Source organism: Oncorhynchus keta, chromosome 15, assembly GCF_023373465.1.
Source record: "Oncorhynchus keta strain PuntledgeMale-10-30-2019 chromosome 15, Oket_V2, whole genome shotgun sequence".
Classification (NCBI taxonomy): Eukaryota; Metazoa; Chordata; class Actinopteri; order Salmoniformes; family Salmonidae; genus Oncorhynchus; species Oncorhynchus keta.
Genome location: NC_068435.1, coordinates 10,202,017 through 10,228,406, shown reverse-complemented (window position 1 = coordinate 10,228,406; position 26,390 = coordinate 10,202,017). Strand labels below are relative to the sequence as shown.

Here is a 26,390-nt window from a genome sequence, read left to right as displayed (position 1 = left end):
CTGGGCCTGAGTAACAGGCAGTTTACTTAGGGAACGTTTCTCATCCAGGTGTCAAAAAACTGCCCCCAAGCATACATTAAACTACCTGTTCGAAGACTGACAATCACATGATTTCATTTAGGATTTTGCAGTGTGTCAGGTTTTTGTGAGAGACTATTTTCATCAAAAGCAGCATTGGTTTGTTCGTTTCCGTGCGAGATTAGTACTGTAAAGCCACATTGGTACTTGTGCTGATTCACTGAGTAAAGGCGGCAGAGATTGCACACATAAAAACCATGACCACGACGTGAGTTGAACACGCAACCTTCTGATCTGGAGCCAGACGCGCTACCATTGCACCACAAGGTCTTTGACTGCTAACATTTTTGGAGAGGGTGCCGAGTTCAGATTTCGATGACTGTATAATTTGGTATGGAGGCCTGGTTCTATGTTGAAATGAACCATCTGACAATGCCACCCCCATCAGCACGTGCCTCTGCCCGGCAGGTTAAGTGTATGAAAACAAGCCTGAAACAAAGTCTAAAGACTGTTGACATCTAGTGGTAGCCATAGGAACTGCAATCTGGGTCCTAACCCATTAGAAACTCAAAAGGCATTCAATTGAAAACTACCCACATCAAAAAAATCCCACCTCCTGGATACATTTTCCTCAGGTTTTCGCCTGCCATATCAGTTATGTTATACTCAGAGACATTATGTCAACAGTTTTGGAAACTTTAGAGTGTGTTCTATCCAAATCTACCATTGGTATGCATATCCTAGTTTCTGGGCCTGAGTAACAGGCAGTTTACTGAGGGAACGTTTCTCATCCAGGTGTCAAAAAACTGCCCCCAAGCATACATTAAACTACCTGTTCGAAGACTGACAATCACATGATTTCATTTAGGATTTTGCAGTGTGTCAGGTTCTTGTGAGAGACTATTTTCATCAAAAGCAGCATTGGTTTGTTCGTTTCCATGCGATATTAGTACTGTAAAGCCACATTGGTACTTGTGCTGATTCACTGAGTAAAGGCGGCAGAGATTGCACACATAAAAACCATGACCCCGACGTGAGTTGAACACACAACCTTCTGATCTGGAGTCAGACGCGATACCATTGCGCCACGAGGTCTTTGACTTCTAACATCTTTGGAGAGGGTGCCTAGTTCAGATTTCGATGACTGTATAATTTGGAATGGAGGCCTGGTTCTATGGGGAAATGAACCATCTGACAATGCCACCTCCATCAGCACGTGCCTCTGCCCGGCAGGTTAAGTGTATGAAAACAAGACTGAAACAAAGTCTAAAGACTGTTGACATCTAGTGGTAGCCATAGGAACTGCAATCTGGGTCCTAACCCATTAGAAACTCAAAAGGCATTCAATTGAAAACTACCCACATCAAAAAAATCCCACCTCCTGGATACATTTTCCTCAGGTTTTCGCCTGCCATATCAGTTCTGTTATACTCAGAGACATTATGTCAATAGTTTTGGAAACTTTAGAGTGTGTTCTATCCAAATCTACCATTGGTATGCATATCCTAGTTTCTGGGCCTGAGTAACAGGCAGTTTACTGAGGGAACGTTTCTCATCCAGGTGTCAAAAAACTGCCCCCAAGCATACATTAAACTACCTGTTCGAAGACTGACAATCACATGATTTCATTTAGGATTTTGCAGTGTGTCAGGTTCTTGTGAGAGACTATTTTCATCAAAAGCAGCATTGGTTTGTTCGTTTCCATGCGATATTAGTACTGTAAAGCCACATTGGTACTTGTGCTGATTCACTGAGTAAAGGCGGCAGAGATTGCACACATAAAACCATGACCCGACGTGAGTTGAACACGCAACCTTCTGATCTGGAGTCAGACGCGCTACCATTGCGCCACGAGGTCTTTGACTTGTAACATCTTTGGAGAGGGTGCCTAGTTCAGATTTCGATGACTGTATAATTTGGAATGGAGGCCTGGTTCTATGGGGAAATGAACCATCTGACAATGCCACCCCCATCAGCACGTGCCTCTGCCCGGCAGGTTAAGTGTATGAAAACAAGACTGAAACAAAGTCTAAAGACTGTTGACATCTAGTGGTAGCCATAGGAACTGCAATCTGGGTCCTAACCCATTAGAAACTCAAAAGGCATTCAATTGAAAACTACCCACATCAAAAAAATCCCACCTCCTGGATACATTTTCCTCAGGTTTTCGCCTGCCATATCAGTTCTGTTATACTCAGAGACATTATGTCAATAGTTTTGGAAACTTTAGAGTGTGTTCTATCCAAATCTACCATTTGTATGCATATCCTAGTTTCTGGGCCTGAGTAACAGGCAGTTTACTGAGGAACGTTTCTCATCCAGGTGTCAAAAACTGCCCCCAAGCATACATTAAACTACCTGTTCGAAGACTGACAATCACATGATTTCATTTAGGATTTTGCAGTGTGTCAGGTTCTTGTGAGAGACTATTTTCATCAAAAGCAGCATTGGTTTGTTCGTTTCCATGCGATATTAGTACTGTAAAGCCACATTGGTACTTGTGCTGATTCACTGAGTAAAGGCGGCAGAGATTGCACACATAAAAACCATGACCCCGACGTGAGTTGAACACGCAACCTTCTGATCTGGAGTCAGACGCGCTACCATTGCGCCACGAGGTCTTTGACTTGTAACATCTTTGGAGAGGGTGCCTAGTTCAGATTTCGATGACTGTATAATTTGGAATGGAGGCCTGGTTCTATGGGGAAATGAACCATCTGACAATGCCACCCCCATCAGCACGTGCCTCTCCCCGGCAGGTTAAGTGTATGAAAACAAGACTGAAACAAAGTCTAAAGACTGTTGACATCTAGTGGTAGCCATAGGAACTGCAATATGGGTCCTAACCCATTAGAAACTCAAAAGGCATTCAATTGAAAACTACCCACATCAAAAAAAAAAAAAAAAATCCCACCTCCTGGATACATTTTCCTCAGGATTTTCGCCTGCCATATCAGTTCTGTTATACTCAGAGACATTATGTCAACAGTTTTGGAAACTTTAGAGTGTGTTCTATCCAAATCTACCATTTGTATGCATATCCTAGTTTCTGGGCCTGAGTAACAGGCAGTTTACTTAGGGAACGTTTCTCATCCAGGTGTCAAAAAACTGCCCCCAAGCATACATTAAACTACCTGTTCGAAGACTGACAATCACATGATTTCATTTAGGATTTTGCAGTGTGTCAGGTTTTTGTGAGAGACTATTTTCATCAAAAGCAGCATTGGTTTGTTCGTTTCCGTGCGAGATTAGTACTGTAAAGCCACATTGGTACTTGTGCTGATTCACTGAGTAAAGGCGGCAGAGATTGCACACATAAAAACCATGACCCCGACGTGAGTTGAACACGCAACCTTCTGATCTGGAGTCAGACGCGCTACCATTGCGCCACGAGGTCTTTGACTTCTAACATCTTTGGAGAGGATGCCTAGTTCAGATTTCGATGACTGTATAATTTGGAATGGAGGCCTGGTTCTATGGGGAAATGAACCATCTGACAATGCCACCCCCATCAGCACGTGCCTCTGCCCGGCAGGTTAAGTGTATGAAAACAAGACTGAAACAAAGTCTAAAGACTGTTGACATCTAGTGGTAGCCATAGGAACTGCAATCTGGGTCCTAACCCATTAGAAACTCAAAAGGCATTCAATTGAAAACTACCCACATCAAAAAAATCCCACCTCCTGGATACATTTTCCTCAGATTTTCGCCTGCCATATCAGTTCTGTTATACTCAGAGACATTATGTCAACAGTTTTGGAAACTTTAGAGTGTGTCCTATCCAAATCTACCATTTGTATGCATATCCTAGTTTCTGGGCCTGAGTAACAGGCAGTTTACTGAGGGAACGTTTCTCATCCAGGTGTCAAAAAACTGCCCCCAAGCATACATTAAACTACCTGTTCGAAGACTGACAATCACATGATTTCATTTAGGATTTTGCAGTGTGTCAGGTTCTTGTGAGAGACTATTTTCATCAAAAGCAGCATTGGTTTGTTCGTTTCCATGCGATATTAGTACTGTAAAGCCACATTGGTACTTGTGCTGATTCACTGAGTAAAGGCGGCAGAGATTGCACACATAAAAACCATGACCACGACGTGAGTTGAACACGCAACCTTCTGATCTGGAGTCAGACGCGCTACCATTGCGCCACGAGGTCTTTGACTTGTAACATCTTTGGAGAAGGTGCCTAGTTCAGATTTCGATGACTGTTTAATTTGGAATGGAGGCCTGGTTCTATGGGGAAATGAACCATCTGACAATGCCACCCCCATCAGCACGTGCCTCTCCCGGCAGGTTAAGTGTATGAAAACAAGACTGAAACAAAGTCTAAAGACTGTTGACATCTAGTGGTAGCCATAGGAACTGCAATTGGGGTCCTAACCCATTAGAAACTCAAAAGGCATTCAATTGAAAACTACCCACATCAAAAAAATCCCACCTCCTGGATACATTTTCCTCAGGTTTTCGCCTGCCATATCAGTTATGTTATACTCAGAGACATTATGTCAACAGTTTTGGAAACTTTAGAGTGTGTTCTATCCCAATCTACCATTGGTATGCATATCCTAGTTTCTGGGCCTGAGTAACAGGCAGTTTACTGAGGGAACGTTTCTCATCCAGGTGTCAAAAAACTGCCCCAAGCATACATTAAACTACCTGTTCGAAGACTGACAATCACATGATTTCATTTAGGATTTTGCAGTGTGTCAGGTTTTTGTGAGAGACTATTTTCATCAAAAGCAGCATTGGTTTGTTCGTTTCCGTGCGAGATTAGTACTGTAAAGCCACATTGGTACTTGTGCTGATTCACTGAGTAAAGGCGGCAGAGATTGCACACATAAAATCCATTACGCCGAAGTGAGTTGAACACGCAACCTTCTGATCTGGAGCCAGACGCGCTACCATTGCACCACGAGGTCTTTGACTTGTAACATCTTTGGAGAGGATGCCTAGTTCAGATTTCGATGACTGTATAATTTGGAATGGAGGCCTGGTTCTATGGGGAAATGAACCATCTGACAATGCCACCCCCATCAGCACGTGCCTCTCCCCGGCAGGTTAAGTGTATGAAAACAAGACTGAAACAAAGTCTAAAGACTGTTGACATCTAGTGGTAGCCATAGGAACTGCAATCTGGGTCCTAACCCATTAGAAACTCAAAAGGCATTCAATTGAAAACTACCCACATCAAAAAATCCCACCTCCTGGATACATTTTCCTCAGATTTTCGCCTGCCATATCAGTTCTGTTATACTCAGAGACATTATGTCAACAGTTTTGGAAACTTTAGAGTGTGTTCTATCCAAATCTACCATTTGTATGCATATCCTAGTTTCTGGGCCTGAGTAACAGGCAGTTTACTGAGGGAACGTTTCTCATCCAGGTGTCAAAAACTGCCCCCAAGCATACATTAAACTACCTGTTCGAAGACTGACAATCACATATTTCATTTAGGATTTTGCAGTGTGTCAGGTTCTTGTGAGAGACTATTTTCATCAAAAGCAGCATTGGTTTGTTCGTTTCCATGCGATATTAGTACTGTAAAGCCACATTGGTACTTGTGCTGATTCACTGACTAAAGGCGGCAGAGATTGCACACATAAAACCATGACCCCGACGTGAGTTGAACACGCAACCTTCTGATCTGGAGTCAGACGCGCTACCATTGCGCCACGAGGTCTTTGACTTGTAACATCTTTGGAGAGGGTGCCTAGTTCAGATTTCGATGACTGTATAATTTGGAATGGAGGCCTGGTTCTATGGGGAAATGAACCATCTGACAATGCCACCCCATCAGCACGTGCCTCTGCCCGGCAGGTTAAGTGTATGAAAACAAGACTGAAACAAAGTCTAAAGACTGTTGACATCTAGTGGTAGCCATAGGAACTGCAATCTGGGTCCTAACCCATTAGAAACTCAAAAGGCATTCAATTGAAAACTACCCACATCAAAAAAATCCCACCTCCTGGATACATTTTCCTCAGGATTTTCGCCTGCCATATCAGTTCTGTTATACTCAGAGACATTATGTCAACAGTTTTGGAAACTTTAGAGTGTGTTCTATCCAAATCTACCATTTGTATGCATATCCTAGTTTCTGGGCCTGAGTAACAGGCAGTTTACTGAGGGAACGTTTCTCATCCAGGTGTCAAAAACTGCCCCCAAGCATACATTAAACTACCTGTTCGAAGACTGACAATCACATGATTTCATTTAGGATTTTGCAGTGTGTCAGGTTCTTGTGAGAGACTATTTTCATCAAAAGCAGCATTGGTTTGTTCGTTTCCATGCGAGATTAGTACTGTAAAGCCACATTGGTACTTGTGCTGATTCACTGAGTAAAGGCGGCAGAGATTGCACACATAAAAACCATGACCACGACGTGAGTTGAACACGCAACCTTCTGATCTGGAGTCAGACGCGCTACCATTGCGCCACGAGGTCTTTGACTTGTAACATCTTTGGAGAAGGTGCCTAGTTCAGATTTCGATGACTGTTTAATTTGGAATGGAGGCCTGGTTCTATGGGGAAATGAACCATCTGACAATGCCACCCCCATCAGCACGTGCCTCTCCCCGGCAGGTCAAGTGTATGAAAACAAGACTGAAACAAAGTCCAAAGACTGTTGACATCTAGTGGTAGCCATAGGAACTGCAATATGGGTCCTAACCCATTAGAAACTCAAAAGGCATTCAATTGAAAACTACCCACATCAAAAAAAATCCCACCTCCTGGATACATTTTCCTCAGATTTTCGCCTGCCATATCAGTTCTGTTATACTCAGAGACATTATGTCAACAGTTTTGGAAACTTTAGAGTGTGTTCTATCCAAATCTACCATTTGTATGCATATCCTAGTTTCTGGGCCTGAGTAACAGGCAGTTTACTGAGGGAACGTTTCTCATCCAGGTGTCAAAAAACTGCCCCCAAGCATACATTAAACTACCTGTTCGAAGACTGACAATCACATGATTTCATTTAGGATTTTGCAGTGTGTCAGGTTCTTGTGAGAGACTATTTTCATCAAAAGCAGCATTGGTTTGTTCGTTTCCATGCGATATTAGTACTGTAAAGCCACATTGGTACTTGTGCTGATTCACTGACTAAAGGCGGCAGAGATTGCACACATAAAAACCATGACCCCGACGTGAGTTGAACACGCAACCTTCTGATCTGGAGTCAGACGCACTACCATTGCGCCACGAGGTCTTTGACTTGTAACATCTTTGGAGAGGGTGCCTAGTTCAGATTTCGATGACTGTATAATTTGGAATGGAGGCCTGGTTCTATGGGGAAATGAACCATCTGACAATGCCACCCCCATCAGCACGTGCCTCTCCCCGGCAGGTTAAGTGTATGAAAACAAGACTGAAACAAAGTCTAAAGACTGTTGACATCTAGTGGTAGCCATAGGAACTGCAATATGGGTCCTAACCCATTAGAAACTCAAAAGGCATTCAATTGAAAACTACCCACATCAAAAAATCCCACCTCCTGGATACATTTTCCTCAGATTTTCGCCTGCCATATCAGTTCTGTTATACTCAGAGACATTATGTCAACAGTTTTGGAAACTTTAGAGTGTGTTCTATCCAAATCTACCATTTGTATGCATATCCTAGTTTCTGGGCCTGAGTAACAGGCAGTTTCCTGAGGGAACGTTTCTCATCCAGGTGTCAAAACTGCCCCCAAGCATACATTAAACTACCTGTTCGAAGACTGACAATCACATGATTTCATTTAGGATTTTGCAGTGTGTCAGGTTCTTGTGAGAGACTATTTTCATCAAAAGCAGCATTGGTTTGTTCGTTTCCATGCGATATTAGTACTGTAAAGCCACATTGGTACTTGTGCTGATTCACTGACTAAAGGCGGCAGAGATTGCACACATAAAAACCATGACCCCGACGTGAGTTGAACACGCAACCTTCTGATCTGGAGTCAGACGCGATACCATTGCGCCACGAGGTCTTTGACTTGTAACATCTTTGGAGAGGGTGCCTAGTTCAGATTTCGATGACTGTATAATTTGGAATGGAGGCCTGGTTCTATGGGGAAATGAACCATCTGACAATGCCACCCCCATCAGCACGTGCCTCTCCCCGGCAGGTTAAGTGTATGAAAACAAGACTGAAACAAAGTCTAAAGACTGTTGACATCTAGTGGTAGCCATAGGAACTGCAATCTGGGTCCTAACCCATTAGAAACTCAAAAGGCATTCAATTGAAAACTACCCACATCAAAAAAATCCCACCTCCTGGATACATTTTCCTCAGGTTTTCGCCTGCCATATCAGTTCTGTTATACTCAGAGACATTATCTCAACAGTTTTGGAAACTCTAGAGTGTGTTCTATCCAAATCTACCATTTGCATGCATATCCTAGTTTCTGGGCCTGAATAACAGGCAGTTTACTGAGGGAACGTTTCTCATCCAGGTGTCAAAAAACTGCGCCCAAGCATACATTAAACTACCTGTTCGAAGACTGACAATCACATCATTTCATTTAGGATTTTGCAGTGTGTCAGGTTCTTGTGAGAGACTATTTTCATCAAAAGCAGCATTGGTTTGTTCGTTTCCATGCGATATTAGTACTGTAAAGCCACATTGGTACTTGTGCTGATTCACTGACTAAAGGCGGCAGAGATTGCACACATAAAACCATGACCCCGACGTGAGTTGAACACGCAACATTCTGATCTGGAGTCAGACACACTACCATTGCGCCACGAGGTCTTTGACTTGTAACATCTTTGGAGAGGGTGCCTAGTTCAGATTTCGATGACTGTATAATTTGGAATGGAGGCCTGGTTCTATGGGGAAATGAACCATCTGACAATGCCACCCCCATCAGCACGTGCCTCTCCCCGGCAGGTTAAGTGTATGAAAACAAGACTGAAACAAAGTCTAAAGACTGTTGACATCTAGTGGTAGCCATAGGAACTGCAATCTGGGTCCTAACCCATTAGAAACTCAAAAGGCATTCAATTGAAAACTACCCACATCAAAAAATCCCACCTCCTGGATACATTTTCCTCAGATTTTCGCCTGCCATATCAGTTCTGTTATACTCAGAGACATTATGTCAACAGTTTTGGAAACTTTAGAGTGTGTTCTATCCAAATCTACCATTTGTATGCATATCCTAGTTTCTGGGCCTGAGTAACAGGCAGTTTACTGAGGAACGTTTCTCATCCAGGTGTCAAAAAACTGCCCCCAAGCATACATTAAACTACCTGTTCGAAGACTGACAATCACATGATTTCATTTAGGATTTTGCAGTGTGTCAGGTTTTTGTGAGAGACTATTTTCATCAAAAGCAGCATTGGTTTGTTCGTTTCCGTGCGAGATTAGTACTGTAAAGCCACATTGGTACTTGTGCTGATTCACTGAGTAAAGGCGGCAGAGATTGCACACATAAAATCCATTACGCCGAAGTGAGTTGAACACGCAACCTTCTGATCTGGAGCCAGACGCGCTACCATTGCACCACAAGGTCTTTGACTGCTAACATTTTTGGAGAGGATGCCTAGTTCAGATTTCGATGACTGTATAATTTGGTATGGAGGCCTGGTTCTATGTTGAAATGAACCATCTGACAATGCCACCCCCATCAGCACGTGCCTCTGCCCGGCAGGTTAAGTGTATGAAAACAAGACTGAAACAAAGTCTAAAGACTGTTGACATCTAGTGGTAGCCATAGGAACTGCAATCTGGGTCCTAACCCATTAGAAACTCAAAAGGCATTCAATTGAAAACTACCCACATCAAAAAAATCCCACCTCCTGGATACATTTTCCTCAGGTTTTCGCCTGCCATATCAGTTCTGTTATACTCAGAGACATTATGTCAATAGTTTTGGAAACTTTAGAGTGTGTTCTATCCAAATCTACCATTGGTATGCATATCCTAGTTTCTGGGCCTGAGTAACAGGCAGTTTACTGAGGGAACGTTTCTCATCCAGGTGTCAAAAAACTGCCCCCAAGCATACATTAAACTACCTGTTCGAAGACTGACAATCACATGATTTCATTTAGGATTTTGCAGTGTGTCAGGTTCTTGTGAGAGACTATTTTCATCAAAAGCAGCATTGGTTTGTTCGTTTCCATGCGATATTAGTACTGTAAAGCCACATTGGTACTTGTGCTGATTCACTGACTAAAGGCGGCAGAGATTGCACACATAAAACCATGACCGACGTGAGTTGAACACGCAACCTTCTGATCTGGAGTCAGACGCGCGACCATTGCGCCACGAGGTCTTTGACTTGTAACATCTTTGGAGAGGGTGCCTAGTTCAGATTTCGATGACTGTATAATTTGGAATGGAGGCCTGGTTCTATGGGGAAATGAACCATCTGACAATGCCACCCCCATCAGCACGTGCCTCTCCCGGCAGGTTAAGTGTATGAAAACAAGACTGAAACAAAGTCTAAAGACTGTTGACATCTAGTGGTAGCCATAGGAACTGCAATCTGGGTCCTAACCCATTAGAAACTCAAAAGGCATTCAATTGAAAACTACCCACATCAAAAAAATCCCACCTCCTGGATACATTTTCCTCAGATTTTCGCCTGCCATATCAGTTCTGTTATACTCAGAGACATTATGTCAACAGTTTTGGAAACTTTAGAGTGTGTTCTATCCAAATCTACCATTTGTATGCATATCCTAGTTTCTGGGCCTGAGTAACAGGCAGTTTACTGAGGGAACGTTTCTCATCCAGGTGTCAAAAACTGCCCCCAAGCATACATTAAACTACCTGTTCGAAGACTGACAATCACATGATTTCATTTAGGATTTTGCAGTGTGTCAGGTTCTTGTGAGAGACTATTTTCATCAAAAGCAGCATTGGTTTGTTCGTTTCCATGCGATATTAGTACTGTAAAGCCACATTGGTACTTGTGCTGATTCACTGAGTAAAGGCGGCAGAGATTGCACACATAAAAACCATGACCCCGACGTGAGTTGAACACGCAACCTTCTGATCTGGAGCCAGACGCGCTACCATTGCACCACAAGGTCTTTGACTGCTAACATTTTTGGAGAGGATGCCTAGTTCAGATTTCGATGACTGTATAATTTGGAATGGAGGCCTGGTTCTATGGGGAAATGAACCATCTGACAATGCCACCCCCCATCAGCACGTGCCTCTGCCCGGCAGGTTAAGTGTATGAAAACAAGACTGAAACAAAGTCTAAAGACTGTTGACATCTAGTGGTAGCCATAGGAACTGCAATCTGGGTCCTAACCCATTAGAAACTCAAAAGGCATTCAATTGAAAACTACCCACATCAAAAAAATCCCACCTCCTGGATACATTTTCCTCAGATTTTCGCCTGCCATATCAGTTCTGTTATACTCAGAGACATTATGTCAACAGTTTTGGAAACTTTAGAGTGTGTTCTATCCAAATCTACCATTTGTATGCATATCCTAGTTTCTGGGCCTGAGTAACAGGCAGTTTACTGAGGAACGTTTCTCATCCAGGTGTCAAAAAACTGCGCCCAAGCATACATTAAACTACCTGTTCGAAGACTGACAATCACATCATTTCATTTAGGATTTTGCAGTGTGTCAGGTTCTTGTGAGAGACTATTTTCATCAAAAGCAGCATTGGTTTGTTCGTTTCCATGCGATATTAGTACTGTAAAGCCACATTGGTACTTGTAATGATTCACTGAGTAAAGGCGGCAGAGATTGCACACATAAAAACCATGACCCCGACGTGAGTTGAACACGCAACCTTCTGATCTGGAGTCAGACGCGCTACCATTGCGCCACGAGGTCTTTGACTTCTAACATCTTTGGAGAGGATGCCTAGTTCAGATTTCGATGACTGTATAATTTGGAATGGAGGCCTGGTTCTATGGGGAAATGAACCATCTGACAATGCCACCCCCATCAGCACGTGCCTCTGCCCGGCAGGTTAAGTGTATGAAAACAAGACTGAAACAAAGTCTAAAGACTGTTGACATCTAGTGGTAGCCATAGGAACTGCAATCTGGGTCCTAACCCATTAGAAACTCAAAAGGCATTCAATTGAAAACTACCCACATCAAAAAAATCCCACCTCCTGGATACATTTTCCTCAGGTTTTCGCCTGCCATATCAGTTCTGTTATACTCAGAGACATTATTTCAACAGTTTTGGAAACTTTAGAGTGTGTTCTATCCAAATCTACAATTTATATGCATATCCTAGTTTCTGGGCCTGAGTAACAGGCAGTTTACTTAGGGAACGTTTCTCATCCAGGTGTCAAAAAACTGCCCCCAAGCATACATTAAACTACCTGTTCGAAGACTGACAATCACATCATTTCATTTAGGATTTTGCAGTGTGTCAGGTTCTTGTGAGAGACTATTTTCATCAAAAGCAGCATTGGTTTGTTCGTTTCCATGCGATATTAGTACTGTAAAGCCACATTGGTACTTGTGCTGATTCACTGACTAAAGGCGGCAGAGATTGCACACATAAAAACCATGACCACGACGTGAGTTGAACACGCAACCTTCTGATCTGGAGTCAGACGCGCGACCATTGCGCCACGAGGTCTTTGACTTGTAACATCTTTGGAGAGGGTGCCTAGTTCAGATTTCGATGACTGTATAATTTGGAATGGAGGCCTGGTTCTATGGGGAAATGAACCATCTGACAATGCCACCCCATCAGCACGTGCCTCTGCCCGGCAGGTTAAGTGCATGAAAACAAGCCTGAAACAAAGTCTAAAGACTGTTGACATCTAGTGGTAGCCATAGGAACTGCAATCTGGGTCCTAACCCATTAGAAACTCAAAAGGCATTCAATTGAAAACTACCCACATCAAAAAATCCCACCTCCTGGATACATTTTCCTCAGATTTTCGCCTGCCATATCAGTTCTGTTATACTCAGAGACATTATTTCAACAGTTTTGGAAACTTTAGAGTGTGTGTTCTATCCAAATCTACCATTTGTATGCATATCCTAGTTTCTGGGCCTGAGTAACAGGCAGTTTACTGAGGGAACGTTTCTCATCCAGGTGTCAAAAACTGCCCCCAAGCATACATTAAACTACCTGTTCAAGACTGACAATCACATGATTTCATTTAGGATTTTGCAGTGTGTCAGGTTCTTGTGAGAGACTATTTTCATCAAAAGCAGCATTGGTTTGTTCGTTTCCATGCGATATTAGTACTGTAAAGCCACATTGGTACTTGTGCTGATTCACTGAGTAAAGGCGGCAGAGATTGCACACATAAAAACCATGACCCCGACGTGAGTTGAACACGCAACCTTCTGATCTGGAGTCAGACGCGCTACCATTGCGCCACGAGGTCTTTGACTTCTAACATCTTTGGAGAAGGTGCCTAGTTCAGATTTCGATGACTGTATAATTTGGAATGGAGGCCTGGTTCTATGGGGAAATGAACCATCTGACAATGCCACCCCCATCAGCACGTGCCTCTGCCCGGCAGGTTAAGTGTATGAAAACAAGACTGAAACAAAGTCTAAAGACTGTTGACATCTAGTGGTAGCCATAGGAACTGCAATCTGGGTCCTAACCCATTAGAAACTCAAAAGGCATTCAATTGAAAACTACCCACATCAAAAAAATCCCACCTCCTGGATACATTTTCCTCAGGTTTTCGCCTGCCATATCAGTTCTGTTATACTCAGAGACATTATTTCAACAGTTTTGGAAACTCTAGAGTGTGTTCTATCCAAATCTACCATTTGCATGCATATCCTAGTTTCTGGGCCTGAATAACAGGCAGTTTACTGAGGGAACGTTTCTCATCCAGGTGTCAAAAACTTTCAAGCATACATTAAACTACCTGTTCGAAGACTGACAATCACATGATTTCATTTAGGATTTTGCAGTGTGTCAGGTTCTCTGTGAGAGACTATTTTCATCAAAAGCAGCATTGGTTTGTTCGTTTCCATGCGATATTAGTACTGTAAAGCCACATTGGTACTTGTAATGATTCACTGACTAAAGGCGGCAGAGATTGCACACATAAAAACCATGACCTGACGTGAGTTGAACACGCAACCTTCTGATCTGGAGTCAGACGCACTACCATTGCGCCACGAGGTCTTTGACTTGTAACATCTTTGGAGAAGGTGCCTAGTTCAGATTTCGATGACTGTATAATTTGGAATGGAGGCCTGGTTCTATGGGAAATGAACCATCTGACAATGCCACCCCCCATCAGCACGTGCCTCTCCCCGGCAGGTTAAGTGTATGAAAACAAGACTGAAACAAAGTCTAAAGACTGTTGACATCTAGTGGTAGCCATAGGAACTGCAATCTGGGTCCTAACCCATTAGAAACTCAAAAGGCATTCAATTGAAAACTACCCACATCAAAAAATCCCACCTCCTGGATACATTTTCCTCAGGATTTTCGCCTGCCATATCAGTTCTGTTATACTCAGAGACATTATTTCAACAGTTTTGGAAACTTTAGAGTGTGTTCTATCCAAATCTACCATTTGTATGCATATCCTAGTTTCTGGGCCTGAGTAACAGGCAGTTTACTGAGGGAACGTTTCTCATCCAGGTGTCAAAAACTGCCCCCAAGCATACATTAAACTACCTGTTCGAAGACTGACAATCACATCATTTCATTTAGGATTTTGCAGTGTGTCAGGTTCTTGTGAGAGACTATTTTCATCAAAAGCAGCATTGGTTTGTTCGTTTCCATGCGATATTAGTACTGTAAAGCCACATTGGTACTTGTGCTGATTCACTGACTAAAGGCGGCAGAGATTGCACACATAAAAACCATGACCCTGACGTGAGTTGAACACGCAACATTCTGATCTGGAGTCAGACGCACTACCATTGCGCCACGAGGTCTTTGACTTGTAACATCTTTGGAGAGGGTGCCTAGTTCAGATTTCGATGACTGTATAATTTGGAATGGAGGCCTGGTTCTATGGGGAAATGAACCATCTGACAATGCCACCCCCATCAGCACGTGCCTCTGCCCGGCAGGTTAAGTGTATGAAAACAAGACTGAAACAAAGTCTAAAGACTGTTGACATCTAGTGGTAGCCATAGGAACTGCAATCTGGGTCCTAACCCATTAGAAACTCAAAAGGCATTCAATTGAAAACTACCCACATCAAAACAATCCCACCTCCTGGATACATTTTCCTCAGGTTTTTCGCCTGCCATATCAGTTCTGTTATACTCAGAGACATTATCTCAACAGTTTTGGAAACTTTAGAGTGTGTTCTATCCAAATCTACCATTTGATATGCATATCCTAGTTTCTGGGCCTGAGTAACAGGCAGTTTACTGAGGGAACGTTTCTCATCCAGGTGTCAAAAACTGCCCCCAAGCATACATTAAACTACCTGTTCGAAGACTGACAATCACATGATTTCATTTAGGATTTGCAGTGTGTCAGGTTCTTGTGAGAGACTATTTTCATCAAAAGCAGCATTGGTTTGTTCGTTTCCATGCGATATTAGTACTGTAAAGCCACATTGGTACTTGTAATGATTCACTGAGTAAAGGCGGCAGAGATTGCACACATAAAAACCATGACCCCGACGTGAGTTGAACACGCAACCTTCTGATCTGGAGTCAGACGCGCTACCATTGCGCCACGAGGTCTTTGACTTCTAACATCTTTGGAGAAGGTGCCTAGTTCAGATTTCGATGACTGTATAATTTGGAATGGAGGCCTGGTTCTATGGGGAAATGAACCATCTGACAATGCCACCCCCATCAGCACGTGCCTCTGCCCGGCAGGTTAAGTGTATGAAAACAAGCCTGAAACAAAGTATAAAGACTGTTGACATCTAGTGGTAGCCATAGGAACTGCAATCTGGGTCCTAACCCATTAGAAACTCAAAAGGCATTCAATTGAAAACTACCCACATCAAAACAATCCCACCTCCTGGATACATTTTCCTCAGATTTTCGCCTGCCATATCAGTTCTGTTATACTCAGAGACATTATTTCAACAGTTTTGGAAACTTTAGAGTGTGTTCTATCCAAATCTACCATTTGTATGCATATCCTAGTTTCTGGGCCTGAGTAACAGGCAGTTTACTTAGGGAACGTTTCTCATCCAGGTGTCAAAAAACTGCCCCCAAGCATACATTAAACTACCTGTTCGAAGACTGACAATAACATGATTTCATTTAGGATTTTGCAGTGTGTCAGGTTCTTGTGAGAGACTATTTTCATCAAAAGCAGCATTGGTTTGTTCGTTTCATGCGAGATTAGTACTGTAAAGCCACATTGGTACTTGTGCTGATTCACTGAGTAAAGGCGGCAGAGATTGCACACATAAAAACCATGACCACGACGTGAGTTGAACACGCAACATTCTGATCTGGAGTCAGACACGCTACCATTGCGCCACGAGGTCTTTGACTTCTAACATCTTTGGAGAAGGTGCCTAGTTCAGATTTCGATGACTGTATAATTTGGAATGGAGGCCTGGTTCTATGGGGAAATGAACCATCTGACAATGCCACCCCCATCAGCACGTGCCTCTCCCCGGCAGGTTAAGTGTATGAAAACAAGACTGAAACAAAGTCTAAAGACTGTTGACATCTAGTGGTAGCCATAGGAACTGCAATCTGGGTCCTAACCCATTAGAAACTCAAAAGGCATTCAATTGAAAACTACCCACATCAAAAAAATCCCACCTCCTGGATACATTTTCCTCAGGTTTTCGCCTGCCATATCAGTTCTGTTATACTCAGAGACATTATTTCAACAGTTTTGGAAACTCTAGAGTGTGTTCTATCCAAATCTACCATTTGCATGCATATCCTAGTTTCTGGGCCTGAATAACAGGCAGTTTACTGAGGGAACGTTTCTCATCCAGGTGTCAAAAAACTGCGCCCAAGCATACATTAAACTACCTGTTCGAAGACTGACAATCACATCATTTCATTTAGGATTTTGCAGTGTGTCAGGTTCTTGTGAGAGACTATTTTCATCAAAAGCAGCATTGGTTTGTTCGTTTCCATGCGATATTAGTACTGTAAAGCCACATTGGTACTTGTAATGATTCACTGAGTAAAGGCGGCAGAGATTGCACACATAAAAACCATGACCCTGACGTGAGTTGAACACGCAACCTTCTGATCTGGAGTCAGACGCGCTACCATTGCGCCACGAGGTCTTTGACTTCTAACATCTTTGGAGAAGGTGCCTAGTTCAGATTTCGATGACTGTATAATTTGGAATGGAGGCCTGGTTCTATGGGGAAATGAACCATCTGACAATGCCACCCCCATCAGCACGTGCCTCTGCCCGGCAGGTTAGTGTATGAAAACAAGACTGAAACAAAGTCTAAAGACTGTTGACATCTAGTGGTAGCCATAGGAACTGCAATCTGGGTCCTAACCCATTAGAAACTCAAAAGGCATTCAATTGAAAACTACCCACATCAAAAAAATCCCACCTCCTGGATACATTTTCCTCAGGTTTTCGCCTGCCATATCAGTTCTGTTATACTCAGAGACATTATTTCAACAGTTTTGGAAACTCTAGAGTGTGTTCTATCCAAATCTACCATTTGCATGCATATCCTAGTTTCTGGGCCTGAATAACAGGCAGTTTACTGAGGGAACGTTTCTCATCCAGGTGTCAAAAAACTGCGCCCAAGCATACATTAAACTACCTGTTCGAAGACTGACAATCACATGATTTCATTTAGGATTTTGCAGTGTGTCAGGTTCTTGAGAGACTATTTTCATCAAAAGCAGCATTGGTTTGTTCGTTTCCATGCGATATTAGTACTGTAAAGCCACATTGGTACTTGTGCTGATTCACTGAGTAAAGGCGGCAGAGATTGCACACATAAAACCATGACCCGACGTGAGTTGAACACGCAACCTTCTGATCTGCTGGAGTCAGACGCGCTACCATTGCGCCACGAGGTCTTTGACTTGTAACATCTTTGGAGAGGGTGCCTAGTTCAGATTTCGATGACTGTATAATTTGAATGGAGGCCTGGTTCTATGGGGAAATGAACCATCTGACAATGCCACCCCCATCAGCACGTGCCTCCCCCGGCAGGTTAAGTGTATGAAACAAGACTGAAACAAAGTCTAAAGACTGTTGACATCTAGTGGTAGCCATAGGAACTGCAATATGGGTCCTAACCCATTAGAAACTCCAAAAGGCATTCAATTGAAAACTACCCACATCAAAAAATCCCACCTCCTGGATACATTTTCTCAGATTTTTCGCCTGCCATATCAGTTCTGTTATACTCAGAGACATTATCTCAACAGTTTTGGAAACTTTAGAGTGTGTTCTATCCAAATCTACCATTTGTATGCATATCCTAGTTTCTGGGCCTGAGTAACAGGCAGTTTGCTGAGGAACACTTCTCATCCAGGTGTCAAAACTGCCCTAAGCATACATTAAACTACCTGTTCAAGACTGACAATAACATAATTTCATTTAGGATTTTGCAGTGTGTCAGGTTCTGTGAGAGACTATTTTCATCAAAAGCAGCATTGGTTTGTTCTGCTTCCATGCGATATTAGTACTGTAAAGCCACATTGGTACTTGTGCTGATTCACTGAGTAAAGGCGGCAGAGATTGCACACATAAAAACCATGACCCCGACGTGAGTTGAACACGCAACCTTCTGATCTGGAGTCAGACGCGACTACCATTGCGCCACGAGGTCTTTGACTTCTAACATCTTTGGAGAGGATGCCTAGTTCAGATTTCGGCATGACTGTATAATTTGAATGGAGGCCTGGTTCTATGGGAAATGAACCATCTGACAATGCCACCCCCATCAGCACGTGCCTCTGCCCGGCAGGTTAAGTGCATGAAAACAAGCCTGAAACAAAGTCTAAAGACTGTTGACATCTAGTGGTAGCCATAGGAACTGCAATCTGGGTCCTAACCCATTAGAAACTCAAAAGGCATTCAATTGAAAACTACCCACATCAAAACAATCCCACCTCCTGGATACATTTTCCTCAGGTTTTTCGCCTGCCATATCAGTTCTGTTATACTCAGAGACATTATTTCAACAGTTTTGAAACTTTAGAGTGTGTTCTATCCAAATCTACCATTGATATGCATATCCTAGTTTCTGGGCCTGAGTAACAGGCAGTTTACTTAGGGAACGTTTCTCATCCAGGTGTCAAAAAACTGCCCCCAAGCATACATTAAACTACCTGTTCAAGACTGACAATCACATGATTTCATTTAGATTTTGCAGTGTGTCAGGTTCTTGTGAGAGACTATTTTCATCAAAAGCAGCATTGGTTTGTTCGTTTCCATGCGATATTAGTACTGTAAAGCCACATTGGTACTTGTGCTGATTCACTGAGTAAAGGCGGCAGAGATTGCACACATAAAAACCATGACCCCGACGTGAGTTGAACACGCAACCTTCTGATCTGGAGTCAGACGCTGATACCATTGCGCCACGAGGTCTTTGACTTCTAACATCTTTGGAGAGGGTGCCTAGTTCAGATTTCGATGACTGTATAATTTGGAATGGAGGCCTGGTTCGATGGGGAAATGAACCATCTGACAATGCCACCCCCATCAGCACGTGCCTCTGCCCGGCAGGTTAAGTGTATGAAAACAAGACTGAAACAAAGTCTAAAGACTGTTGACATCTAGTGGTAGCCATAGGAACTGCAATCTGGGTCCTAACCCATTAGAAACTCAAAAGGCATTCAATTGAAAACTACCCACATCAAAAAATCCCACCTCCTGATACATTTTCCTCAGGTTTTCGCCTCATATCAGTTCTGTTATACTCAGAGACATTATGTCAATAGTTTTGAAACTTTTTTAGAGTGTGTTCTATCCAAATCTACCATTGGTATGCATATCCTAGTTTCTGGGGCCTGAGTAACAGGCAGTTTACTGAGGGAACGTTTCTCATCCAGGTGTCAAAAACTGCCCCCAAGCATACATTAAACTACCTGTTCAAGACTGACAATAACATGATTTCATTTAGGATTTGCAGTGTGTCAGGTTCTTGTGAGAGACTATTTCTACTCAAAAGCAGCATTGGTTTGTTCGTTTCATGCGATATTAGTACTGTAAAAGCCACATTGGTACTTGTGCTGATTCACTGACTAAAGGCGGCAGAGATTGCACATAAAAACCATGACCCCGACGTGAGTTGAACACGCAACCTTCTGATCTGGAGTCAGACGCGCTACCATTGCGCCACGAGGTCTTTGACTTCTAACATCTTTTGGAGAGGGTGCCTAGTTCAGATTTCGATGACTGTATAATTTGAATGGAGGCCTGGTTCTATGGGGAAATGAACCATCTGACAATGCCACCCCCATCAGCACGTGCCTCTCCCCGGCAGGTTAAGTGTATGAAAAACAAGCCTGAAACAAAAGTCTAAAGACTGTTGGACATCTAGTGGTAGCCATAGGAACTGCAATCTGGGTCCTAACCCATTAGAAACTCAAAAGGCATTCAATTGAAAAACTACCCACATCAAAAAAATCCCACCTCCTGGATACATTTTCCTCAGGTTTTCGCCTGCCATATCAGTCTGTCATTATACTCAGAGACATTATTTCAACAGTTTTGGAAACTTTAGAGTGTGTTCTATCCAAATCTACCATTTGTATGCATATCCTAGTTTCTGGGCCTGAGTAACAGGCAGTTTACTTAGGGAACGTTTCTCATCCAGGTGTCAAAAACTGCCCCCTAAGCATACATTAAACTACCTGTTCGAAGACTGACAATAACATGATTTCATTTAGGATTTTGCAGTGTGTCAGGTTCTTGTGAGAGACTATTTTCATCAAAAAAGCAGCATTGGTTTGTTTGTTTCATGCGATATTAGTACTGTAAAGCCACATTGGTACTTGGTGCTGATTCACTGACTAAAGGCGGCAGAGATTGCACACATAAAACCATGACCCCGACGTGAGTTGAACACGCAACATTCTGATCTGAGTCAGACGCACTACCATTGCGCCACGAGGTCTTTGACTTCTAACATCTTGGAGAGGATGCCTCAGTTCAGATTTCGATGACTGTATAATTTGGAATGGAGGCCTGGTTCTATGGGGAAATGAACCATCTGACAATGCTACCCCATCAGCACGTGCCTCTGCCCGGCAGGTTAAGTGCATGAAAACAAGACTGAAACAAAGTCCAAAGACTGCTGACATCTAGTGGCAGCCATAGGAACTGCAATCTGGGTCCTAACCCATTAGAAACTCAAAAGGCATTCAATTGAAAAACTACCCACATCAAAACAATCCCACCCTCCTGGATAAATTTTCCTCAGGTTTTCGCCCTGCCATATCAGTTCTGTTATACTCAGAGACATTATGTCAACAGTTTTGGAAACTTTAGAGTGTGTTCTATCCAAATCTACCATTTGATATGCATATCCTAGTTTCTGGGCCTGAGTAACAGGCAGTTTGCTTAGGGAACGTTTTCTCATCCAGGTGTCAAAAAACTGCCCTCAAAGCATACATTAAACTACCTGTTCGAAGACTGACAATCAACATAATTTCATTTAGGATTTTGCAGTGTGTCAGGTTCTGTGAGAGACTATTTTCATCAAAAGCAGCATTGGTTTGTTCGCTTTCCATGCGAGATTAGTACTGTAAAGCCACATTGGTACTTGTGCTGATTCACTGAGTAAAGGCGGCAGAGATTGCACACATAAAAACCATGACCACGACGTGAGTTGAACACGCAACCTTCTGATCTGGAGTCAGACGCGCTACCATTGCGCCACGAGGTCTGGGACTTCTAACATCTTTGGAGAGGATGCCTCAGTTCAGATTTGATGACTGTATATTCTGGAATGGAGGGCCTGGTTCTATGGGGAAATGAACCATCTGACAATGCCACCCCCATCAGCACGTGCCTCTGCCCGGCAGGTTAAGTGCATGAAAACAAGTCTGAAACAAAGTCTAAAGACTGTTGACATCTAGTGGTAGCCATAGGAACTGCAATCTGGGTCCTAACCCATTAGAAACTCAAAGGCATTCAATTGAAAACTACCCACATCAAAACAATCCCACCTCCTGATACATTTTCCTCAGGTTTTTCGCCTGCCATATCAGTTCTGTTATACTCAGAGACATTATTTCAACAGTTTGGAAACTTTAGAGTGTGTTCTATCCAAATCTACCATTGATATGCATATCCTAGTTTCTGCCCGAGTAACAGGCAGTTTACTTAGGAACGTTTCTCATCCAGGTGTCAAAAACTGCCCCCTAAGCATACATTAAACTACCTGTTCGAAGACTGACAATAACATAATTTCATTTAGGATTTTGCAGTGTGTCAGGTTCTTGTGAGAGACTATTTTCATCAAAAGCAGCATTGGTTTGTTCGTTTCATGCGAGATTAGTACTGTAAAGCCACATTGGTACTTGTGCTGATTCACTGAGTAAAGGCGGCAGAGATTGCACACATAAAAACCATGACCACGACGTGGAGTTGAACACGCAACCTTCTGATCTGGAGTCAGACGCGCTACCATTGCGCCACGAGGTCTTTGACTTCTAACATCTTTGGAGAGGATGCCTAGTTCAGATTTCGATGACTGTATAATTTGGAATGGAGGCCTGGTTCTATGGGGAAATGAACCATCTGACAATGCCACCCCCATCAGCACGTGCCTCTGCCCGGCAGGTTAAGTGCATGAAAACAAGCCTGAAACAAAGTCTAAAGACTGTTGACATCTAGTGGTAGCCATAGGAACTGCAATCTGGGTCCTAACCCATTAGAAACTCAAAAGGCATTCAATTGAAAACTACCCACATCAAAACAATCCCACCTCCTGGATACATTTTCCTCAGGTTTTTCGCCTGCCATATCAGTTCTGTTATACTCAGAGACATTATTTCAACAGTTTTGGAAACTTTAGAGTGTGTTCTATCCAAATCTACCATTGATATGCATATCCTAGTTTCTGGGCCTGAGTAACAGGCAGTTTACTTAGGAACGTTTCTCATCCAGGTGTCAAAAACTGCCCCCAAGCATACATTAAACTACCTGTTGAAGACTGACAATAACATAATTTCATTTAGGATTTTGCAGTGTGTCAGGTTCTTGTGAGAGACTATTTTCATCAAAAGCAGCATTGGTTTGTTCGTTTCATGCGAGATTAGTACTGTAAAGCCACATTGGTACTTGTGCTGATTCACTGAGTAAAGGCGGCAGAGATTGCACACATAAAAACCATGACCACGACGTGAGTTGAACACGCAACCTTCTGATCTGGAGTCAGACGCGCTACCATTGCGCCACGAGGTCTTTGACTTCTAACATCTTTGGAGAGGATGCCTAGTTCAGATTTCGATGACTGTATAATTTGGAATGGAGGCCTGGTTCTATGGGGAAATGAACCATCTGACAATGCCACCCCCATCAGCACGTGCCTCTGCCCGGCAGGTTAAGTGCATGAAAACAAGCCTGAAACAAAGTCTAAAGACTGTTGACATCTAGTGGTAGCCATAGGAACTGCAATCTGGGTCCTAACCCATTAGAAACTCAAAAGGCATTCAATTGAAAAACTACCCACATCAAAACAATCCCACCTCCTGGATACATTTTCCTCAGGTTTTTCGCCTGCCATATCAGTTCTGTTATACTCAGAGACATTATTTCAACAGTTTTGGAAACTTTAGAGTGTGTTCTATCCAAATCTACCATTGATATGCATATCCTAGTTTCTGGGCCTGAGTAACAGGCAGTTTACTTAGGGAACGTTTCTCATCCAGGTGTCAAAAAACTGCCCCCAAGCATACATTAAACTACCTGTTCGAAGACTGACAATAACATAATTTCATTTAGGATTTTGCAGTGTGTCAGGTTCTTGTGAGAGACTATTTTCATCAAAAGCAGCATTGGTTTGTTCGTTTCATGCGAGATTAGTAGTGTAAAGCCACATTGGTACTTGTGCTGATTCACTGAGTAAAGGCGGCAGAGATTGCACACATAAAAACCATGACCACGACGTGAGTTGAACACGCAACCTTCTGATCTGGAGTCAGACGCGCTACCATTGCGCCACGAGGTCTTTGACTTCTAACATCTTTGGAGAGGATGCCTAGTTCAGATTTCGATGACTGTATAATTTGGAATGGAGGCCTGGTTCTATGGGGAAATGAACCATCTGACAATGCCACCCCCATCAGCACGTGCCTCTGCCCGGCAGGTTAAGTGCATGAAAACAAGCCTGAAACAAAGTCTAAAGACTGTTGACATCTAGTGGTAGCCATAGGAACTGCAATCTGGGTCCTAACCCATTAGAAACTCAAAAGGCATTCAATTGAAAACTACCCACATCAAAACAATCCCACCTCCTGGATACATTTTCCTCAGGTTTTTCGCCTGCCATATCAGTTCTGTTATACTCAGAGACATTATTTCAACAGTTTTGGAAACTTTAGAGTGTGTTCTATCCAAATCTACCATTGATATGCATATCCTAGTTTCTGGGCCTGAGTAACAGGCAGTTTACTTAGGGAACGTTTCTCATCCAGGTGTCAAAAACTGCCCCCAAGCATACATTAAACTACCTGTTCGAAGACTGACAATAACATAATTTCATTTAGGATTTTGCAGTGTGTCAGGTTCTTGTGAGAGACTATTTTCATCAAAAGCAGCATTGGTTTGTTCGTTTCATGCGAGATTAGTACTGTAAAGCCACATTGGTACTTGTGCTGATTCACTGAGTAAAGGCGGCAGAGATTGCACACATAAAAACCATGACCACGACGTGAGTTGAACACGCAACCTTCTGATCTGGAGTCAGACGCGCTACCATTGCGCCACGAGGTCTTTGACTTCTAACATCTTTGGAGAGGATGCCTAGTTCAGATTTCGATGACTGTATAATTTGGAATGGAGGCCTGGTTCTATGGGGAAATGAACCATCTGACAATGCCACCCCCATCAGCACGTGCCTCTGCCCGGCAGGTTAAGTGCATGAAAACAAGCCTGAAACAAAGTCTAAAGACTGTTGACATCTAGTGGTAGCCATAGGAACTGCAATCTGGGTCCTAACCCATTAGAAACTCAAAAGGCATTCAATTGAAAACTACCCACATCAAAACAATCCCACCTCCTGGATACATTTTCCTCAGGTTTTTCGCCTGCCATATCAGTTCTGTTATACTCAGAGACATTATTTCAACAGTTTTGGAAACTTTAGAGTGTGTTCTATCCAAATCTACCATTGATATGCATATCCTAGTTTCTGGGCCTGAGTAACAGGCAGTTTACTTAGGGAACGTTTCTCATCCAGGTGTCAAAAAACTGCCCCCAAGCATACATTAAACTACCTGTTCGAAGACTGACAATAACATAATTTCATTTAGGATTTTGCAGTGTGTCAGGTTCTTGTGAGAGACTATTTTCATCAAAAGCAGCATTGGTTTGTTCGTTTCCATGCGAGATTAGTACTGTAAAGCCACATTGGTACTTGTGCTGATTCACTGAGTAAAGGCGGCAGAGATTGCACACATAAAAACCATGACCACGACGTGAGTTGAACACGCAACCTTCTGATCTGGAGTCAGACGCGCTACCATTGCGCCACGAGGTCTTTGACTTCTAACATCTTTGGAGAGGATGCCTAGTTCAGATTTCGATGACTGTATAATTTGGAATGGAGGCCTGGTTCTATGGGGAAATGAACCATCTGACAATGCCACCCCCATCAGCACGTGCCTCTGCCCGGCAGGTTAAGTGCATGAAAACAAGCCTGAAACAAAGTCTAAAGACTGTTGACATCTAGTGGTAGCCATAGGAACTGCAATCTGGGTCCTAACCCATTAGAAACTCAAAAGGCATTCAATTGAAAACTACCCACATCAAAACAATCCCACCTCCTGGATACATTTTCCTCAGGTTTTTCGCCTGCCATATCAGTTCTGTTATACTCAGAGACATTATTTCAACAGTTTTGGAAACTTTAGAGTGTGTTCTATCCAAATCTACCATTGATATGCATATCCTAGTTTCTGGGCCTGAGTAACAGGCAGTTTACTTAGGGAACGTTTCTCATCCAGGTGTCAAAAAACTGCCCCCAAGCATACATTAAACTACCTGTTCGAAGACTGACAATAACATAATTTCATTTAGGATTTTGCAGTGTGTCAGGTTCTTGTGAGAGACTATTTTCATCAAAAGCAGCATTGGTTTGTTCGTTTCCATGCGAGATTAGTACTGTAAAGCCACATTGGTACTTGTGCTGATTCACTGAGTAAAGGCGGCAGAGATTGCACACATAAAAACCATGACCACGACGTGAGTTGAACACGCAACCTTCTGATCTGGAGTCAGACGCGCTACCATTGCGCCACGAGGTCTTTGACTTCTAACATCTTTGGAGAGGATGCCTAGTTCAGATTTCGATGACTGTATAAT

General features: G+C 42.9%; 27 non-coding genes across 27 annotated transcripts; all 27 read right to left on the bottom strand.

Moving 5' to 3' along the window:
- Positions 1-276: 276 nt before the first annotated feature.
- On the bottom strand, positions 277-348 carry trnaw-cca (transfer RNA tryptophan (anticodon CCA)). Its single transcript has one exon. It is a non-coding gene; the product is annotated as a tRNA-Trp (tRNA).
- Positions 349-1,041: 693 nt separating this feature from the next.
- On the bottom strand, positions 1,042-1,113 carry trnaw-cca (transfer RNA tryptophan (anticodon CCA)). Its single transcript has one exon. It is a non-coding gene; the product is annotated as a tRNA-Trp (tRNA).
- Positions 1,114-1,805: 692 nt separating this feature from the next.
- Positions 1,806-1,876, bottom strand: trnaw-cca (transfer RNA tryptophan (anticodon CCA)). The gene has a single exon. It is a non-coding gene; the product is annotated as a tRNA-Trp (tRNA).
- A 691-nt stretch (positions 1,877-2,567) lies between these two features.
- trnaw-cca (transfer RNA tryptophan (anticodon CCA)) lies at positions 2,568-2,639 on the bottom strand. The gene has a single exon. It is a non-coding gene; the product is annotated as a tRNA-Trp (tRNA).
- A 704-nt stretch (positions 2,640-3,343) lies between these two features.
- Positions 3,344-3,415, bottom strand: trnaw-cca (transfer RNA tryptophan (anticodon CCA)). Its single transcript has one exon. It is a non-coding gene; the product is annotated as a tRNA-Trp (tRNA).
- Positions 3,416-4,108: 693 nt separating this feature from the next.
- Positions 4,109-4,180, bottom strand: trnaw-cca (transfer RNA tryptophan (anticodon CCA)). The gene has a single exon. It is a non-coding gene; the product is annotated as a tRNA-Trp (tRNA).
- A 1,452-nt stretch (positions 4,181-5,632) lies between these two features.
- Positions 5,633-5,704, bottom strand: trnaw-cca (transfer RNA tryptophan (anticodon CCA)). Its single transcript has one exon. It is a non-coding gene; the product is annotated as a tRNA-Trp (tRNA).
- A 692-nt stretch (positions 5,705-6,396) lies between these two features.
- On the bottom strand, positions 6,397-6,468 carry trnaw-cca (transfer RNA tryptophan (anticodon CCA)). The gene has a single exon. It is a non-coding gene; the product is annotated as a tRNA-Trp (tRNA).
- A 694-nt stretch (positions 6,469-7,162) lies between these two features.
- trnaw-cca (transfer RNA tryptophan (anticodon CCA)) lies at positions 7,163-7,234 on the bottom strand. Its single transcript has one exon. It is a non-coding gene; the product is annotated as a tRNA-Trp (tRNA).
- Positions 7,235-7,924: 690 nt separating this feature from the next.
- trnaw-cca (transfer RNA tryptophan (anticodon CCA)) lies at positions 7,925-7,996 on the bottom strand. The gene has a single exon. It is a non-coding gene; the product is annotated as a tRNA-Trp (tRNA).
- Positions 7,997-8,688: 692 nt separating this feature from the next.
- Positions 8,689-8,760, bottom strand: trnaw-cca (transfer RNA tryptophan (anticodon CCA)). The gene has a single exon. It is a non-coding gene; the product is annotated as a tRNA-Trp (tRNA).
- Positions 8,761-10,976: 2,216 nt separating this feature from the next.
- trnaw-cca (transfer RNA tryptophan (anticodon CCA)) lies at positions 10,977-11,048 on the bottom strand. Its single transcript has one exon. It is a non-coding gene; the product is annotated as a tRNA-Trp (tRNA).
- A 693-nt stretch (positions 11,049-11,741) lies between these two features.
- On the bottom strand, positions 11,742-11,813 carry trnaw-cca (transfer RNA tryptophan (anticodon CCA)). The gene has a single exon. It is a non-coding gene; the product is annotated as a tRNA-Trp (tRNA).
- A 693-nt stretch (positions 11,814-12,506) lies between these two features.
- Positions 12,507-12,578, bottom strand: trnaw-cca (transfer RNA tryptophan (anticodon CCA)). Its single transcript has one exon. It is a non-coding gene; the product is annotated as a tRNA-Trp (tRNA).
- A 691-nt stretch (positions 12,579-13,269) lies between these two features.
- On the bottom strand, positions 13,270-13,341 carry trnaw-cca (transfer RNA tryptophan (anticodon CCA)). The gene has a single exon. It is a non-coding gene; the product is annotated as a tRNA-Trp (tRNA).
- A 2,218-nt stretch (positions 13,342-15,559) lies between these two features.
- Positions 15,560-15,631, bottom strand: trnaw-cca (transfer RNA tryptophan (anticodon CCA)). The gene has a single exon. It is a non-coding gene; the product is annotated as a tRNA-Trp (tRNA).
- A 692-nt stretch (positions 15,632-16,323) lies between these two features.
- Positions 16,324-16,395, bottom strand: trnaw-cca (transfer RNA tryptophan (anticodon CCA)). The gene has a single exon. It is a non-coding gene; the product is annotated as a tRNA-Trp (tRNA).
- Positions 16,396-17,088: 693 nt separating this feature from the next.
- trnaw-cca (transfer RNA tryptophan (anticodon CCA)) lies at positions 17,089-17,160 on the bottom strand. Its single transcript has one exon. It is a non-coding gene; the product is annotated as a tRNA-Trp (tRNA).
- Positions 17,161-18,608: 1,448 nt separating this feature from the next.
- On the bottom strand, positions 18,609-18,681 carry trnaw-cca (transfer RNA tryptophan (anticodon CCA)). Its single transcript has one exon. It is a non-coding gene; the product is annotated as a tRNA-Trp (tRNA).
- Positions 18,682-20,133: 1,452 nt separating this feature from the next.
- Positions 20,134-20,205, bottom strand: trnaw-cca (transfer RNA tryptophan (anticodon CCA)). The gene has a single exon. It is a non-coding gene; the product is annotated as a tRNA-Trp (tRNA).
- A 1,470-nt stretch (positions 20,206-21,675) lies between these two features.
- On the bottom strand, positions 21,676-21,747 carry trnaw-cca (transfer RNA tryptophan (anticodon CCA)). Its single transcript has one exon. It is a non-coding gene; the product is annotated as a tRNA-Trp (tRNA).
- A 688-nt stretch (positions 21,748-22,435) lies between these two features.
- trnaw-cca (transfer RNA tryptophan (anticodon CCA)) lies at positions 22,436-22,508 on the bottom strand. The gene has a single exon. It is a non-coding gene; the product is annotated as a tRNA-Trp (tRNA).
- Positions 22,509-23,198: 690 nt separating this feature from the next.
- On the bottom strand, positions 23,199-23,270 carry trnaw-cca (transfer RNA tryptophan (anticodon CCA)). The gene has a single exon. It is a non-coding gene; the product is annotated as a tRNA-Trp (tRNA).
- A 694-nt stretch (positions 23,271-23,964) lies between these two features.
- Positions 23,965-24,036, bottom strand: trnaw-cca (transfer RNA tryptophan (anticodon CCA)). Its single transcript has one exon. It is a non-coding gene; the product is annotated as a tRNA-Trp (tRNA).
- A 692-nt stretch (positions 24,037-24,728) lies between these two features.
- trnaw-cca (transfer RNA tryptophan (anticodon CCA)) lies at positions 24,729-24,800 on the bottom strand. The gene has a single exon. It is a non-coding gene; the product is annotated as a tRNA-Trp (tRNA).
- A 694-nt stretch (positions 24,801-25,494) lies between these two features.
- On the bottom strand, positions 25,495-25,566 carry trnaw-cca (transfer RNA tryptophan (anticodon CCA)). The gene has a single exon. It is a non-coding gene; the product is annotated as a tRNA-Trp (tRNA).
- Positions 25,567-26,260: 694 nt separating this feature from the next.
- trnaw-cca (transfer RNA tryptophan (anticodon CCA)) lies at positions 26,261-26,332 on the bottom strand. The gene has a single exon. It is a non-coding gene; the product is annotated as a tRNA-Trp (tRNA).
- Positions 26,333-26,390: the final 58 nt, after the last annotated feature.